Source organism: Petromyzon marinus, unplaced genomic scaffold (genome assembly GCF_048934315.1).
Source record: "Petromyzon marinus isolate PM22_M1 ecotype Great Lakes invasive population unplaced genomic scaffold, UKy_Petmar_22M1.pri1.0 PM_Scaffold_8, whole genome shotgun sequence".
Lineage (NCBI taxonomy): Eukaryota > Metazoa > Chordata > Hyperoartia > Petromyzontiformes > Petromyzontidae > Petromyzon > Petromyzon marinus.
The window spans coordinates 2,181,835-2,196,567 of record NW_027423688.1 but is presented as its reverse complement, the minus strand read 5'-3'; the positions used below and the strand labels follow the sequence as shown (position 1 = coordinate 2,196,567).

At 53.9% G+C, this 14,733-nt stretch overlaps 1 long non-coding RNA gene across 1 annotated transcript; it reads right to left on the bottom strand.

The window, feature by feature from the left end:
* Positions 1-247: 247 nt before the first annotated feature.
* LOC142923862 (uncharacterized) lies at positions 248-5,523 on the bottom strand. The gene is made up of 5 exons (XR_012940906.1): positions 5,038-5,523; positions 3,656-3,779; positions 3,025-3,141; positions 2,118-2,188; positions 248-1,684 (listed from the first exon to the last, which is right to left on the bottom strand). It is a non-coding gene; the product is annotated as an uncharacterized LOC142923862 (long non-coding RNA).
* Positions 5,524-14,733: the final 9,210 nt, after the last annotated feature.

Genomic DNA, 14,733 nt, shown 5'->3' with positions numbered 1-14,733 from the left:
CCATTAGCGAGATCCAGAGCGTGACGGACTCATATGGAGTCGGCCTCCTGTAATTTTTCTGGTCTCATTCTCACCACAGGTGAAGGCAGAGCCACACATCAACGTGCCAATGGGGCCACGGTTGAAGTGGTGGGGCCACGGTTGAAGTGGCGGTGGCCACGGGTCATGTGGCCTCTATGTATTTTCCATGTTGAAGGCCGATTGCCCGTCATATGCAGTGTCACTGAATAACGTGTGAAACATACTGTAGCATATACAAAATTGTATTTTCTTCATACATTAAATACAATAAACATGAAATGCGTATAGGACATTTATAACTCTCTCAATGACCAAACTTGTATTTTATGAACACACTTATACGAGCAAAATATGACAAAAGTGTTCCAGATTTCAGTTTCAATTGAGACTGAAATCCGGAATCATTACCCCCTACTGACAGACTAATAATACCCGCTCGCAGGCCAAGTGCTGATTCACCTTGGGGCCTCGCCTGGTATAGAGGTCGTGGGTTAAATCCCGACGCCTGTATATCTGGAGTTTGCATGTTCTCCCCGTGACCGCGTGGATTTTTCTCTGGGTCCTTCGGTTTTTCCCTCCACATTTAGAAACATGCGTTTAAAAGTATTTGGCTGCTATATATTTCTGCGTGACAAGCCACTTTATAGCGCTTTCATCTGTGGCCCGGTCGTTCCTGAAAGAGAGCTATACAGCTGAGTGGGCCTTACCTGGTAAAATAAAAAGAGATTCGTTTTGTTAGTTTATTTTGTGCCACAGGGGGACAGCTACAGGGGGGGGGGTGCCCATTAAAATGGTCGAGATGAGATGCAACTTAAGGCGCTTGTGATTTCCCAAAAATATTATTTATGGCAGGTTTTCACATCTAAACATCCCGGGTGGCATTGAAGCCAAGAGCTCCCACCCTAGGTGAGTAGCTACGAGAGCGGTGCTGTGCACGGCGACACGCCACTTTCTCCATCTGCCTGACTTGGTATTTTCTTTTTTGTTACTTAAATAAATGTTAATGTTTCGTTTTGTGTACGCGTGTATGTACACCGTTTGGGGAGCGGTGGTGCAGCAGTTAGCGCACTACGAACTCAGCCATCTGAGTACGTGGTGTGGGGTGTGTATAACATCGCAAAACTGGGGAGGACAAAGGCAGCCAGACGTGGGGCTGGCCACACAACCACTTCTGTGCCATGCCGGCCATCATAGGTGCTACCCGTTAACAGCACTTGCCCCAGCAATCTGTTAACGGCGATACGGAGTACCTTTGTCTTTTTGTGCAATTGTGTGCTTCTGTGTGCGACGCATGCGACGATGTGCATGTTTGTGTTTGATAAATGTACATCCGCAATGTGTGTGTGACGCGTATGATGCGCGTGTGTGACGACGGTTGGAACAGCGATTCACGCACTGCCCTATCCACGCGGCGACCTCTCCTCAACGTCTCGAGCCTCGGCGGAGAGCGCCGCGAGGTTCGACTCCAACTCCGGCTTTCCAGGGACAAACCCCCCCCCAATGCCCCTCCCCCCAGGCCCATGGGGGGGGGGGGAAGTCGCTCCCCTCCCTCACTCCACGCTCAGGAACTTCCTCTTCTTCGCCGTGTTCATGTACGGTCGCCAAGGCCACTCCACCTCGGCGGTGGCCGCGTTGTCCAGCGTGCCCAGTTTAATCTCATAGACTGCGCGACACACAAAAGCAAAGATCCCCCCCATGCAGCCTTTAACAGACGGCGTGGGAAAAGCGCTGTTCGTGTGTTAGCATGTAGGAAAGCCAGCACGGCACACCAAGGGGTGGGTGTGGGTGGCCAGCATTACGTCCGATCATCTTTGAATTTACACATCGCATCCGGGGTGGGGGAATGCGAGTCGGGTCACGGTACAGCGAATGCGACCAGAGCAGCGACCCCACCGACTCAAGTTCCGATCCGCTCTACAAGTCACCCGCGGGCCACCTAGCCCGAGGCTAGACTCTTACATTCAGCCCATCATCCTCTCAGGGGTCGATAAAATTTACAACCACTTCGTAGGGAAGTCCACAAGGAATGTGGAATTTCCACCGCCTCTGCAGGGGTGTAAAGTGGAGACGAGTAACAATGTGTCAGGCAGACTTACGCTCCATCTCGAATCACGGTCCCACCTCCTTCAACTCGATGTCCTTGCCGTCGCGCTTGTAGACGTTGTGCCTGTTGGGAGGGGGGAAGGGGGGCACAGAAGTCACGGGAGGGGTCGCGGCAAGTCACACGGACGGCGCTGGACTCTCATTACGTGTCCTCGCAGACGTTTGCCAGTTAGAGGCCAGCGGCCACCCTGTTTAAAACTGCGGATGCATTAGCAAATGAACAACATTACGCGCCTTCAGCTTCAGAGATGGCGTTAAATAAAAACTCTGTGCTGTTGCTCGAAAACTAAAGTAAAACGAAACTATTTTTATTTTACCACTGAGCTATGTAGCTCTTTTTCACATAAAAATGTATAGCAGCAAAATACTCGAAATTCAAGTTTCTAAATGTGTAGGGAAAAACACGGAGGACCCGGAGAAAAATCAAAGTGACCAGGAGGAGAACATGCAAACTCCGAATATACAGGCGGACACACAGCACCTGGCCCAAAAGTCTGCTCACTCTTTCCCATTCCGAGACATCTGCAAGTTGCCGGGTGGTAGGTGTCACGTTCACCGCTGAATCTCGGTACGCGCGAGCGGCTCGACGTTCATTTTATTTATAGAGGCGTAGCGCTGCTGTTTTTAAAAGGCGTTGCCCTCACCGCAGAGAACCGTAGTGACACGACCGGCACTCTATGGAACAAAACTGTGCCACACGCCCTCCCGCATAGTCTTATGGGAGCAAAAGGTATGTCTTCAGGTCAGAAGACGTACTTGAGTTTTTCTTACGGTTCCGTTTCGACGACGTATATGTACATCATGGAAATGAGAAAGGGTTATAGCCTATACGAGGGATCTTTGTGCTTTGGGGATGGGGGAGGAAGATGTGGGTGAGACTGGCACGGTGCCCGCACGCACCCTCTTTCCGAGTCGCGACGTGAAGTTGTGCATCACGAGGTGTTGGAATGCCTCGGACATCATGTCCACGTCCGGATGTCGTGCCGCATCACCACGCTCGAGAGTGTCAAGTACACCCTGGCATCGTACCACGTGTCACATGAACAGCATGCCGGAAAGTTAGACACACCACAGGTGTCACACAGACTGTACTGGAGAGTTAAACAGACTGCCCTTCCATCTGCGGCATCATACCACATCACACCACATACACAGTTAAAACACCACAATTCCATGTCTGCAGCGTCATACTACACACCGCACATCGTACGCACAGCTAAATACACCTCCATCCCCGTCTGTTGCACCGCATCACACACGTCACACCATGCATCACACCGGGGAGCGGGAGCGGAGTGGCTATCTCATTACACTACAAATCCGGTGACCTGACTTTGATTTCCGGTGTGTCCAAGCATCGACAGTGGGGAGACAAAAGGGGCCAGATGCGGTAATGACCACACCACCCACCCCGCCGTGTGCCCTGCCGGCCTTCGTAGGTCGCTCGACAAACAGCATTTGCCCTGACAGCCTGTTAAAGGCTACACGGGGGAGCTTTGTCGACTGCGGTGCGTGCGCGTGCCTGGCATACCGCGGTGCTCATGCAGGACGATGAAGTCGTTGACGGCGTTGGCGCAGCACGCCCACACCAGCGCCTGCAGCTTGTGGCCTCCGTGGTTCATCGGCTGAGCGTTCGGCAGGATCAGCTTCATCTCCTGCGGTGGTGGTGGGAGGGTGGTGGTGGTGTGGTAACATGACAGCAAGCGGTCACACGCCGAGTCCGCTCTTCCCACCGGCGTCCGTCCCGGCCACGCTGATTTCGCCCCCCCCACTTCCCCGCCCCCCCACTGTATCCGACTCGGGTTGTGTTGTTTGTTTTTTCCATTGCGGAAGCCGAGCCGAGCCGTGCCGGTATACGGGGTCGCCAAACCCCGTGTTGGCACAACTGGGATGCACCATTGGAAAAACTTTACTATTTTTATTTTACCAGGTAAGGCCCACTGAGCTATGCAGCTCTTTTCCAGAAGCGACCTGGCCACAAATCATAGCTCAACTAAGTGGCTTATCGCCATGTGGAAATTTATAGCAGCCAAATACTCTTAAACGGACGTTGATTCTAAATGCGGAGGGAAAAACCGGAGGACCTGGAGAGAAATCCACGCGACTCCTCGGAAAGTGGCACGCAACTCCAAATATACAGCAGGCATCAGGGTCAGGATTGAACCTGCGACCTCCTGTATACCAGGTGAGGGAGTTAACATCTCGCCACAGTGGCGCCCCCAATGGTACATCTTTCCGTGACCACCGACCGTGCGTAGTGCTACAGTAGATACATTTTCGATGAATGGAAGGGATCGGTCATCGCGAAAAGGCGGACTGAATCGCGAGGAATGAAGTTGACAAAAGCTGCATGCACCAAACCAAAGTGTCCAACGCTCCACCACTTACGACCCCCCCCCCCCACCACACAGCCTCCACCTTTCATCAACAACCAGATTTCTTCTGGTTAACTCAACGGATGCGAGTTGTCTCACACTGCACAAGCCCGATGATTGGTCGACACGACTCGTGTGAGGTGCAAGGAACTGATTCTAAAGCCGATAGAGAACACGTGTGTGTGTGCGGTAATTTAGCAGTTAGCATGCTGCCCCACAAACCTAGTGACCCGAGGTTTATTTCCGTTCATGGCCAACACCAGTGGCGATTATCTGAACTGGTCCTGGGCCTCCCCTAGATCAACTCAGCCTCAAACGAGTACCTAGTGCGGTGTTTAAACATCATTACCAGAGAGATAAAGGTGGCCAGTTGTGGTGCTAGCCACCTACACCCTCGCAAACAGCACCTGTCCCAAAAACCTGTTAAGGCTATATGGGGGACATCTGTCTTTGCGCGCTTGTACACATGCAATACACGAGGACCCACATTCCTCGTGTGACCCCAAACCCTGTAGCCCCTGTGACCCCGTGCCCGCACCTTGATGAACTGCTTGAGGAGGGAGCTGGGGTCGCGTGAGGTCGTCGCCATGATGTGTGGGTCCTTCACGCCGGCTCAGCGGTACTCGTCATCCATGTGGCTGCTCACTCCTACTGACACGGGGGGGGGGGGGGTGGATAGAAAGAGGTGGTAGATGGGGCAGGGGGGACGGAGAGGGTAGGTTATCATTTGCCATACTTCACCGTGCAGGTGAGTGAAGGTGTGTGTGTGGGTAGATGGATGGAAGGAGCGACCAGGAATGGTTGAGAATATCACTCTGCAGTGATCGCGTTGATTTTGTGTAGCGAGCTGAGCAATAATGAGACCTGGATGAGTCCCAATTGCAAGAGTGGGTGGGTGATATGGCAGGTGAGTGGGTAAATTGAGTAAAATGATGAGTGAGTGAATGAGTGCGTCAGTGCATGTTAAACCTCTTTGTTACAGCACGTAGCCAACCGTGGTAATCGGAAGTGTGACAAACTAACCACAAAAAGTAGTTCTCAAGAAATGAGTTTGTCAATCTAGACGATGATTTAAAAGTGCAAAGCTCCAGTGGCTTCCTAATATTGTAAGGAAGACCGCTCCAGAAGGAAGACTGCTCCAGAAGCACACGTTATGTGGTGACCACGGCCTTCATTTGACATTCCACAAAAATTTACGCCAGCCATCACACACACACGGCCGACTCTTTTTCCACGTTCACGCCACGGGATTTTTCAAAGTCCACTTGGGAAGCAATCGCCGTGCAGTATTTACGGTCAACGCAACTGCGGCATTAAACCCATTAAACCGGTGGGGGGGGGGGGGGGGGGGTTGAGGGCCCGCCGTTCTCGAACCGCGAACCTCCGCGGCAAAACACGGTGCCACCGCTTGGCAGGAAGGACCGACGGCGAGCCGGGGATGCGCGCCGACTCGGCGTGTCTAGCGGGCGGAGACGCGCGACGCTTATCCCTCTGCCTCGGGAGTCTCGCGGGAAGGAAGAGAGAGAGAGATGCGAGGAGACGTGATGGTGAGGGATGTGAGATCACCCTCCCCTCCCTGGTCGAACTCCACGGCCTTCTGGAGTTCAAGCGCCTCCCACCGCAGGTCCGTAGGCAGCACCAGGTTTTCTTCGGTGACGACGTCAGGGGGACAGGGGGCAGTGGGTGGGGGGCGGGCAGGGGAGAATTAACAAGGAAGAAAAATCATGCGCACGCATGGATTCATTCGGAAACGCTTTCCAACGCGCGGTTGTCTTCTCGCCTGTATTGTCAGACCGTCTTGTCCCATCTTAGTCCGTCTTGCGTGTCTCATTGTCTCTAGATCCGTCTCTAGTCTGTCTTGCGTGTCTCAACGTCTCTAGTCTGTCTCGCTGTCTCTCGTCTGTCTTGTCGTCGCGAGCCCATCTCTAGATCCGTCTCGCCGCCCGTTACCATCGAGCGCCCTCTTGAGCCGCGCCTTCTCCTCTACGAGGACCTTCTTGGCCTCCTGCGCCTTGCGGTAGAGGTACTCGCCGTGCAGTTGCGCCTCCTCAGCTGCACCACCAAACAAAGACAAAGATCCCCCATGTAGCCTTCGACAGGACTGTCGGGTGCAAGTGCTGTTAACGAGCAGCACCTTTGATACACGAAGGGGGGTAGGTGGCCAGCACCACATCCGGCCGCCTTAATTTCCCCAGTGGCGATGTTTACACAACGCACCAGGTACTCATTTGAGGCTGAGTTGACCAAGGGGAGGCCCAGGAACGGAATCGTCACCAGTGTTGGCCGTGAGCGGGAATTGAACTCGGGTCGCTGGGTTAGTAGTGCAGCGTAGTGCTAATCGCGAGACGACCATAAACAACAACCGCCATTCGCCACGAAGTGGTGGAGATGTCACCACGGCGCTCGTGCCAGGCTACGTGCAGGTTAAGGCCACATGAAGCGTCGAACGCCCGCTGGCAGCAGGAGGTCACAGACAGACAGACCCAGGTTGCCATTGGTTGCTTGACTGAGATGACTGGCCGATGCACCACCTGTGCCCCCTACTGTGCTACACTACCGCTCCAACCTACACAAACTCTCTTGGGCTATACTCTTTGGTTCTTTCGGTAAAGTCACATAGGCATAAAATATAAAATAAATTAAATCACGACGTTTCGGGCACAACACAAGCGTCCATCATCAGGTGGGACAAACCACAGCAAGAAACAATTGCCGACGTGGGCAAAAGAGCTGCTGTAAACAAGAGACTATATAGGTAAGAGAAGGGGGGAGGATCAGGGAGGAGAGATAGAGAGGGGGGGTATGAGGGGAGTGCTGAAGAGAGCGGGGCTGGGAGTGGGAAGCTTAAGAAATTAGAGATGCGGAAAGTTAAGGCAACACCATAAAGCAGTTAAGGTTTTACCTGGTTAATAACATTCTTCCAATGATTACTCAATTTGTATCCATCTTCTCGGTTGAAGTTATGTCTGTGTTTATATATCTGGATGGCTTGATGAACAAACCTTTGATAGTAGCCCGAAGGTTTGCAGAGCGGCACCACGATACTCCTAGCGACGTCGTTGATTAATGTCTGTAATTAATATCGATGGTGAATCTCTGTAATTAATATCGATGATTCGATTCCACGAGAACAGATTCCACAAGAATCGATTCCACAACTATTTTTGTAAAGCGAAGTACGCGATTCGATTCAAACGTGTTCGTTCCGGTCTCATCAGAATCGGTATTGATTCTGTGCTGGAGGAATCCAATGAGCTATAAAGCTCTTTGATCAAAGATGTGCCAGTAGGGGGCACGGGGTCATAACGTCACAACAAACAATACAAAAACGATAGGAGTGCAAATGGAATGGTAGCAAACCACTAAAAATAGATGAAATAAACCATATAAGTTCATACTCTTTGGTTCTTTCGGTAAGAAGTCTCGCTCTCCGTTCCACCCACTACAACTGGCGTCAGAAGTAGCCAAATAGTAAGATGAATCGCTATAATGGAGACGCGAAGAAAAACTCGTACCAGGGCTCCAGTGGAAGAGGAGGACGACTCAACACCACCGGGGTTGGCAGCCCCGGAAGGGGGAGGAGAAGCGACGACGGCCGAGCTGCTCACTGCCCGGCCGCCCGGCGGCTCACCACCGTCGGAGAGGGCGCTTCAGGTGGCTCACTCCCGCCTCGCCCAACTCTTGCACGCGGCGGCATCCATCCTCGACGAAATACATCGCGGGTTATAACCACAACAAATATAACCACAATCACTGCGACCATAATCGCCATAACCACAAATATAACCATAACCACCAGCTACATAACCACAAGTATAAACACTACTGCCACAAATATAACCATAACCACCACAACAACCACAATGATGCTGATACACTCTCACACCATGTGGGTCCCCTTCTCTCCTTGTGTCTCCCTGTGGGTGAGTGGATGGGTTGGCGAGAGAGTCGGTGGGTTGGCGAGAGAGTCGGTGGGTTGGCAAGAGAGTCGGTGGGTTGGTGAGAGAGTGGGTGGGTGGCAGAGTGAGTGACCGGTGACAGAGTGAGTGACCGGTGGCAGTGGGTGACCGATGACTAAGTGGGTGGGTGGCAGTGGGCGACCGGTGACGAAGTGGGTGCGAGAGTGGGTGGCTGAGTGGGTGGCCGAGTGGGTGGCTGAGTGAATTGGTGAGTGGATGAGTGCCAGAGTGGGTGGGTGAATGGCTGAGTGGGTGGGTGAGAATCAGTATGTTTTTGCTGGAGGAATCCGATGAGCTATGAAGCTCTTTTTCATAGATGCCCAGAGAGTGGCTGAGTAGGTGGCTGAGTGAGTGTCGGTGGGTATGTGAGTGGGAATGAAATCTAACCTGCACCTCTGCATTGCAAGTCCAGCGAGCTAACGCCCTGCGTGTGATGGGGTAAAGTGTGGGCATGGCCACTTTGCTCCAACACGTCCGGACCAGCGTGGAAGAGTAGACCAAATACCTCTATATAGCGGCCTCTAGTGGATGCCTTTTCCAGCAGCAGGCGATTCGCCTCCACAACAAACCCGTCCCTCCAGGGATAAAAACACACGGCAGTCTGGGAGTGCCTCTCATCAGCTATGGCTCAACACGAGGGCCACTCTGGGGCCGGTTTCCACCGTCAGCGCCTCATCAGCAGCAGCAGCAGGGCCGGGCTCTGCTTGAAGCAGCGCCGTGAACTCAGCAGGCGTCTAGGACGTGACGGCTGTGGGCCAGGCGCCTCCTCCTCTGTCTCCCCCCACCACCGCCGCCACTGCTGATGTGTGCACACCGCGCGAGGTTCTCACCTTCAGGCTGAGTCGACGTAGAGGAGGCCCAGCGAGCCGCAGCTTCAGAAGCTTTCGCGACCCACTGACGGTGGCCGTGAGCGGGAAACCAAATCAGCCGCTCGCCACCCACAATCCACAGCGCGCGCCGCCTCCACTCGCCCCCTGCCTGACCGGAAGTAGCAGCGGGGGAGGGGGGCGGGGCATGGGGGGTGAGGGGGCGGGTCACGAGGGGGAGGGCAGGGAGGGCAAGGGGGGGGTGAGGGGGAGCATAGAGGGGGTTCGTTAGGTGGAGAAAAAGGGGGGGCATGGGGGGTTGTGAGGGGGCATGGGGGGTTGTGAGGGGGCATGGGGGGTTGCGAATGTGGAGGGGCGGGGGGGGAAGGGGGGTCACGAGGAGGGGCAGGGGGGGCAGGGGGGTAGCGAGGGGGAGAGAAATGGCGGACCATGGGGGGTGGTCGCGAGGGGGGGCAGGGGGGGAGGAGCTCAGGTGTGAGGGGGAGGAGCTCATGGCTCTGACGTCACGGGGGGCGTGGTTACCTTGGACCACCCCCGCCTCTCGTGCCACGTGCTTCCGACTGGCAGTTTGGCCGTTAGAGAGACGCGGACCGACCCCAGAGCAGGAGTGGAACCGAGCTGTGGGTGAGTGGTGGCGGTGGTGGTGTGAGTCTCTCTGTGCAAGTCTGTGTGTGTGAGGCTTTCTATATGAGTCTGTGTGTGTGACTCTCTGTGTGTGTGTGTGAGTCTCTCTGTGTGAGTCTGTGTGTGTGTGAGTCTCTCTGTGTGAGTCTGTGTGTGAGGCTCTGTGTGTGTGACTCTCTGTATGTGTGTGAGTCTCTGTGTGAGTCTGTGTGTGTGTGTGAGACTCTCTGTGTGTGTGACTCTCTGTGTGAGTCTCTGTGTGTGTGACTCTCTGTGTGACTCTCTGTATGTGTGAGTCTGTGTGTGTGTGTGACTCTTTGTATGTGTGAGTCTCTGTGTGTGTGTGTGTGAGTCTCTGTGTGTGTGTGTGTGTGAGTCTCTGTGTCTGTGTGTGTGTGAGTCTCTGTGTGTGTGTGTGAGTCTCTGTGTGAGTCTCTGTGTGTGTGAGTCTCTGTGTGAGTCTGTGTGTGTGTGTGTGAGTCTGTGTGAGTCTCTGTGTGTGTGAGTCTGTATGTGTGCGAGGCTCTGTGTGAGTCTGTGTGTGTGTGGAACGGTCGTAGAGCTGACAGCGCGCCGCGCTATGAACCCGGCGACCCCGAGTTGGATTCCCTCTAAAGGCCAACAGCAGTAACGATTATCTGAACCGGTGCTGGGCCTCCCCTAGATCGACTCAACCTCGAATGAGTACCTGGTGTGGTGTGTAAAGATCGCCACTGGGGAGACAAAGGCGGCCGGGCGTGGTGCTGGCAATCCAACCCCCTCGTGTGTCGTGCCGGCCTTCATACGTACTGCTGGCTAACAGCACTTGCCCCTACAGCCTGTTAAATCTCTACGGGGATCTTTGTCTTTGGTGTCCCATACTGGCAGGGGGAGGAGTGGTGGTGTTAATGTTGGTGGTATTAGTGGTGGGGGTGCTCGTGATGGTGGTGGTGTTAGTTGTGTTAGTGATGGTGGTGTTAGTGATTGTGGTTGTTAGTAGTGGTGATAGTGGTGGTGTTACTGGTGTTAGTGATGGTGGTGTTGGTGGTATTAGTGATGGTGGTGTAAGTGAGGTGATTGGATGCCATGGTGGTCCCCATCTTTAAGAAGGGAGACCGCACAGACTGTAACAACTACAGGGGCATCTCACTCCTCAGTGTGCCGGGAAAGGTCCTGGCAAGGATTATTCAACACTGCCTTACCAGGCATGCTGAGGAGAGGCTTGCGGAGCCCCACTGTGGTTTCAGGAAAGGGTGGTCCTGCACAGATGCCATATTTTCTGTCCGTTTGCTAAAGCAGAGGTGTAGGGAATTCCAACAAGACCTACATCTCTGCTTTATTGACCTGGTAAAGGCCTATGACACCATCAGTAGGCCTGGGCTCTGGGTTCTTCGTGCTTTCGGAGTCCCTGACCCGCTGCTCACGATCTTTATGGACCTTCATTATGGTGAGCGGACCCGGGTAAAACTACATTGCCGGGAGTCGGAGCCATTCCCTGTTCACCTTGGGGTGCGACAGGGATGTCCTCTGGCTCCAACATTATTTAACATCTATTTCGACCACGTAGTTCGTGAGGCCTTCAGTAGCTGTACCGGAGGAATTTCCATCTGGTACAGATACAGTGGGAGGCTGATCAATGCCCGGATGCCGTCAAGGGATGGCTCCCTATTGGTCAACCACGTTATGTATGCCGATGATGTGATAATTGCGGCTCACTCAGAGGAGGAGTTGGAGGCGCTGCTGCTAAAACTGGAGTGTGCCACTAAGAGGTGGGGCCTTACCATCAGCCCCACCAAAACGAAGCACCTGCCTGGGTATATTGTACCATCGGGCACTCCACCTCCACAACTCCCAATCGGTGATGGGGCAGTTGTGGAGAGAGTGGAAAGTTTCCCATACCTGGGCAGTGTGCTCATGACCGTCTCCGGTTTAACAGCAGAGGTCTCACTCGAATCAGTCGAGCGGCATTATCTTTTCACCAGTTGCGTAACGCTGTGTGGAAGCTACCTGGTCTGTCGCTCCACACGAAGCTTCGGGTCTTCTCAGCCACAGTCATTCCCTCCCTTCCCTACGCTTGTGAAACGTGGACCCCCCTAATGGAACATCTTTGCCGGTTAGAAACGTTGAGGCTGGCCGGCCTCTGATCAATCCTGGGTTTAACCAGGCTGGATTGTGTGAGGAACTCACAAATCCTCGAAAGATCTGGACAAAGCCTCATCAGTGAGCTCCTCCGGCAGGCAAGGCTGCGTTGGCTGGGCCATGTAGCCCGCATGCCCAATCACCGCATGCCCAAGCAGCTTTTATTTGGCCGGATCGAGGGGGCTGAAGGGACGCAGCACGGGCTAGAGAAGAGATAGAATGATGTGGTACAGCAGGATGTGGAGCTGAGTGGACTTGCCGATAACTGGTACCAGCTGTGTCAAGATCGGCCTCTGTGGAAGAGGCTCCTGAAGGACGCTACTGGGCAGTTGGAGGCAGTCGCCCTCCAACAACAACGGAGAGCGCAGGAACGACGCTCACAACAACGAGCAGAGCGCCGGATGGCTAAAGCACAGCAAGTTGGCACAGTAAGGGGCACAGGTGGTGCATCAGCCAGTCATCTCAGTCATTCGACCTGTGGCACCTGGGTCTGCCCCGTGACCTCCTTCCAGCGGGCGGGCGTTCGACACTTCACGTGGCCTCAAGGTGCACATGGCCTGGCACAAGCGTCGTGGTGACATCACCGCCACTTAGTGGCGAATGGCGATTGTTGTTGTTGGTGTTAGTGATGGTGGAATTTTTGTTGCTGGTGTTAGTCGTGGTGGTGTTAGTGATGGTGGTATTATTGGTGCTGGTAGTGGTGTTCGTGGTGGTCTTAGTGGTGGTGTTAGTGTTGGTGGTATTATTGGTGGTGGTGTTAGTAGTGGTGTTAGTGATGGTGTTAGTGGGGTAGTGTAGCAGTTAGCGCGCTGCGCTAAGAACCTGGCGACCTGGGTTTGATTCCCGCTCACAGTCAACATTGGTGACGATTATCTGAACTGGTCCTGGGCCTCACCCTAGATTGACTCAGCCTTAAATGAGTATCTGGTGCGAGGTGCAAACATTGCCACTGGGGAGACAAAGGCGGCCGGGCGTGGTGTTGGCTACCCACCCCCTCGTGTGCCGTGGCGGCCTTCATAGGTGCTCGCGGACAGCACTTGCCCCAACAGTCTGTTAAGGCTATACGGGGGATCTTTGTCTTTGTTCGTGGTGTTAATTGTGGTGTTAGTAGTGGTGTTCGTAGTAGTGGTGTTCGTAGTGGTGGTGTTCGTAGTGGTGGTGTTCGTAGTGGTGGTGTTGGTGGTGTTAGGAGTAGTGTTAGTAGTGGTGTCCGAACAGAGGAGCAACGCTCACGACAACAACCTTTGAGCCGGGCATCTAAAATGCAGCAAGTTGGCACAGTCATCTCAGTCAGACAACTCATGGCACCTGGGTCTGACCTGTGACCGCCTGTCAGTGAGCCTTCGGCACTTCACGTGGTCTCAAAGTGCACCTGGCCTGGCACAGGCGCCGTGGTCACATCACCGCTACTTAGTGGCGAATGGCAGTTGTTGTTTTTTGTATTTTTCGTATTGTGTGACTGGTGAGGATGTGAGTCCGTGTTGATGAGAGTCCGCATTGTGACGTGACGTGGGTTTAGACGTGGGTGTGTCATGCCCCTTCAACTCTGCGTGTCCCTTGCCTCTGTCTGCCGCTCTCCACGCAGAGACCCGGACCGCGCGAGAGACACCGTGAGCTCTGAGCACCCTCGTCTGCAAGTTGCTACCATGGAGGTACATGTGGCTCCTCGACTCGTGTGGTGAAGTATGGGTGGACGTGTGTTCTCCCCTCTGCGTGTGCCTACCTGTCACCTGTATACCTGGGTGTGCTTCTCCTTGCCCGCCTAAGTGTGCGCGGGTCTATCAGAGTGTCTCTCCGAGATTCTGTTGGTGTACGTGCCCGTCTACGCGTGAGCATCTACAGCGCTGTTATCTATCCACTGATGGATGAACGCCTCCCTCCCTGAGACCCTACTACCCCTCACATCCTGTGATGGAATAATCCGCCAAGCGCCGATTTCGTCGCACCATCTCTCTGGCGGCTCTCCTCTCTGATGTGTTCTGTTCCTTAGTTGTCGCTCCGTTATTATTCTTGACCGTGAGCCATTGTTGTCCCTCCTAGCCATGGCTCGTCCGGCCCGAGTCCCACTCACTCCTCTTAACAGTTTGAACGATCCCATTGACCTGCGTGTGACCTCGAAATCCACACGTCTTTCATTGTAAATCCAAGCATGGCAACTGATATTGGCCAAATATCCCAACGCTGAGAACTGGCAACATCTCGGCAGGACCCTCCTGAATGTGGAGCCCAGGATGTCAGAGATGCTGGCTCAGTGCTCGCCCACTGCACTTGCTCCAACATCTTAATCAAGCCCATGTGGTGGACCTTTGTCTTTGTGTGTGTAGATCAGCCGAGCTGGAGAGGCTCGGAGTAACGGCGAGTCTTGCACCACGTGGAGTGCGCTGTCCTCAGCGCGCACCGGCTCCATCCGCAGCAAATCGCCACAAGGTAAGAATAGAAATGAGTGACGTCAAGATGGCCACGCTGAATGGTGGGACATCACGACGGTCATGTTTCAAGGGGGACGTCACAGTGACCATGATGCATGGGGGACTTCATGGTGGCCATGTTGCATGGGTGATGTACCGTTCGAATTTTGCCGTTCTCTGGTCTAACACCGACGAGACAAGGTCATAAAGAAGGCTGTCTCTGGTGCGGGCCAGTCAGTTTCAAAGACAATGCCCATATATTATCGGAGCATGTTTGTTTGCATATTTTTCAACAAGT